The sequence below is a fragment of the Anneissia japonica genome, unplaced genomic scaffold (assembly GCF_011630105.1).
Source record: "Anneissia japonica isolate Jap-2015-1 unplaced genomic scaffold, ASM1163010v1 scaffold287712_len2945570_cov188, whole genome shotgun sequence".
In the NCBI taxonomy this organism is placed as follows: domain Eukaryota; kingdom Metazoa; phylum Echinodermata; class Crinoidea; order Comatulida; family Comatulidae; genus Anneissia; species Anneissia japonica.
The window spans coordinates 1,735,824-1,739,999 of record NW_022704401.1 but is presented as its reverse complement, the minus strand read 5'-3'; positions in this window follow the sequence as shown (position 1 = coordinate 1,739,999).

The window sequence follows — 4,176 nt, the reverse complement described above, 5'->3', positions numbered from 1 at the left end:
ATAAATTTTATATATTCGTTTTTAAATATTATTATTATTAATATTATTTTATTATTACTATTATTAATGATATATTAATTTGTTGAGTAGGGTACATGATATTTAGAATAATGAGTAAAAGTAGACATATATATATAACATATATATTTATATATATATTTATTTATATATATTCGTATATATATATTCGTACATATATATTCTTATATTTCGTATATATAGGCCTATATATTCGTATATATTGTTATTATTATTATTATTATTATTATTGTATTATTAATAATAATATGTTATTTTGTTGAGTAGGATGCATGATATTTAGAATAATGAGTAAAAGTAAATGTATATTGATTGATTGTGTTTCGTATGTACTCATTAATATTCTTTGAGGTTGTTCTAGAAAACACAAAGGCGTTAAGGTGCGCTGCAACGCAGGATGTTCGATAGAGTAATGCTAACGAGAGGCTTTTTGTGGAGAAGACAAGGAGGATGATGAAAAATATGAGAATGGTGAAAGATGTACTGTTGATGGATTGATATTCGTTGGTAAATCGGTCATTTTGATGTTGCCGGCGCCAATGACAATGTTTCCAGTCACTTCCTCTAAAGATAATGAAAGTTTAAGAGCAAAAGAAAACGGGAGAACTATGCCAATGTAATTGAACTATGAACTTTTGTCGTATTTACAATTCGGATAAACATGACGTATGTATATTCGCACACAATATCTCAGACTTACTCAGTGTATTTCTGGCGTAAGAAAGAAGCGATATATGTATAATGAATATACAATTAGGCCATACAGGATGAAAATGAACCGTTGGTTTCGAAGCGAAGTGAGTCGCCTGAATTTGACCTAAATTTATGACCGTTTCAGAACAAGTGAAACGCGTTACAGAATTCATCAAACGTGTTTACTTATAATTGAACACAATTTTAAGTCTTTAGAAGCACATTTGCACGTAAAAAGAAACTATAGAGAGGACACGATTACCAGTCGTTATTAAACTATTTAATTTTGTGGTCGTGTCCATATTTCTTGCCCGTGATTAATCGCGCAATATTTTTAATAATTTTTATTACACCATCCGTATTCCTTAAGTACCGTATCTATCCTTCTACAGTTACACAAACTTGATTTACATTTACATCGAAAACAAAATTACGGACCGTAAACAGAACATAAAGCGTTTACGAGCGATGCTTTCCGTCAACCGAGACGATTTTCACGCAGATGGAATGTATACTCCAATTTTTCTTCACTCTTTCCTGTCGATTGTAACGTCTATAAGTGTGGGTTTACCCTCTCTGACACGCTTTCTACAACTCGAACGAAAATGAAAGATGATGGAGATTACAATAATGCGACGATCTATAGGCAATCGATGCAATTATCAGATCGAGTAGATGTTGTCTCACTGAGAACATGTGATTGATGCGTTGTTTGTGATCTTGCCTGCGAGATAAATCACCATCAACAATATGGTGTAGCCAAATTGACGATACACTGAAGCGTCACGTTTAGTGTAGCAGTCGACAGTGCCATGTCGTGGTAATACTGACTTTACACTTGCGTGCTTCCACGGGCGATAACAAAAGCAATGACAAACAGGCGATCAAAACATTGATTTATTTGGTCCATTTTTCTTTATTACTGATATCTGACAATTTTGGTTTGACAGTGCAGGAGTAGAAATGTAGATAGGGCCACAAAAAAAGAGTTTGCATTTACAGTAATTCGCCCGTTTTCATTATATGAAAGCTTTGAACATTTTGTTAATGCACAGTTATGCTTTGCTTACGCGAAACATTTGCAAACGCGTTTTTTTTTCTTCACGAGAAACACAAGTACGTAGCTGACACGTAACATTTACAATGAACTTCACATTCTGAGCTATTAGGATTAAGAGATAATCCACGAGTTTAGTAAAGCCAAAAAGGACAGCAATACAATCCATAATTTTAATACTCTTGTTTAAGAGTCACGTATTTAATGTGTCCGATAGACCTTTTGCTCGACCGAGTAGATCTACCCTCAAAGACATAACCCAAACACTCATCATATAGGCCTACATACTTAGAAAAGAAGCCATCCCAGACCCCAGTCACCCACCCACCCTTCCATCAATGGTTATCAATCAATCAATCAATCAATCCATCCATCTACCCATCCACCTACCTATTCATCCATCAATCTATTTATTCATCCGTCCATCCACCCACCCATCTATCTATCCACTCACCTATCCATCCACCCATCAATCCACCATACTTTCCACCAATTCATCCATCCGTCTTCCATTCTATCCATCCATCCTTCTATCTAACCACCTACCAAACTTTCTACTCATTTATCCGTCCGTCTTCCCACCTATCCATCCACCAAACTTTCCACCCATTTATCAATCCTTCTTCCTATCGATCCATCCATCCATCCATCCATCCATCCAATGTAAGCTATCCACTTGCCTCTCGATATGCCTAATAGGCCAAGCCTATCTATTGTATCCATATTATTTTTTTAACGATTTACTTGCTTCTGAAAATAGGTTATCTCTCATACACACATATATATGTGTATAAGAGAGATATATATATATATATATATATATATATATATACTAAAAATGTGATTGTGTATCAATAGGGTTCAAGAATGAAGATGCTTATGCCGTTTGAAAACTGAAATTGCAAATATAGGCCTACTGTAAAAGTCAGACAACGAGGTATTTATGACTTTGAACGAGAAATTGATATGTCTATATAATTCTATATAGAACGTATTGATGAAGAGCTAATGTAACGAATGAAAGATATACGACACGATAACACTCGAATTCCAACCGGCGTCAACAGACTGCCTTGCGACATATTAAGAAATGTTTAGTTTCTTCATTCGGGTTAAAAACGAAGCTTTGGGCTGTAATTTTAGTAGACATTTTTATATAAGCCTATTTCGCCTGATTTGGTTCGTAGATAAGATTAAGTATTAGTCGACTTTACACGCTTGTAAAAACGTGGGCTGTAAATAAGGAAAAACATTTTAAAGCAATATTGTTTGCTATTATCATCTTAGCAAAAATAAGCCCGTTATATCGCAATGGGATAGGATACGGTTTAACATTTAAAAAATACTCTACGACTCACTCTTTCTTTCTTCAGCTTTATACCCTTCAGTTCTCGACAGTCAGTAAGAGCAACATGGTAGGTCTAGGCCTATGTAGTTAAGAGGCCACCACCGCATCATGGACCTGTTCATACTTCATAACGGCTGGTAAAAAGACTAACAAACTTTTAAACGTTATGCGCATGTGCGTGGCGAATATTAGAGCAAATCTTTGCATTAAAATTTGAACAGAAAGTATTACAGCTGTGTGATTTATATTCGTCAACCTTGGTTTTTTTTGTTCAAATCGTGATTAATAGTCAGTGTCAGGTTTATGTTTTGATTCGTTATGTGAGAAAGTCTTCACACGTTACAATCTTGAACCTTATGATGGCAGCTATGTCAGATTTGTAGTAATCGAATCCAAATGTTGTTAAAATACATAAATTGAATGATTTTTTATGGTTTTGGGTTTATGATGATGTTGGTGGTGATGATGATGGTGATAATGATTAGGCCTATGATGATAATAATAATAATAATATTAAGGAGAATACTAATGTTATTATCAATAAACATATATTATAATAACATGATAAGTTTAAGAGGAGTTTAATACTGTACTAATAAGAATAATGATGATATTATTATTATTATTATTATTATTATTATTATTATTATTATTATTATTATTATTGCTATTATTATTTTTTATTGATGTAGTTATTAATGTAACAATAATAAATATAAAAAACAATATAATAATATAATGATAACAGTATTAATAATAATGATCAGAATAACATGGTGCTAATTTTATAGATAATAATAATATAAATAACAAAAAATAATGATTATGATTATGATGACGATGGTAATCATAATCATAATTATAGTAATAATAGCCTAATAATAGTAGGCCTAATGATAAAAAAAAAGTACGTGTGTATATGTAAATAATATTTATATGAGTTGACATGCCAATTTAGCCTGCGATGAATTACGAAATTATGCTGTGCTTCATAATTATACACCAGTATATTATGATAAGTAAAACATCAATATTTCCA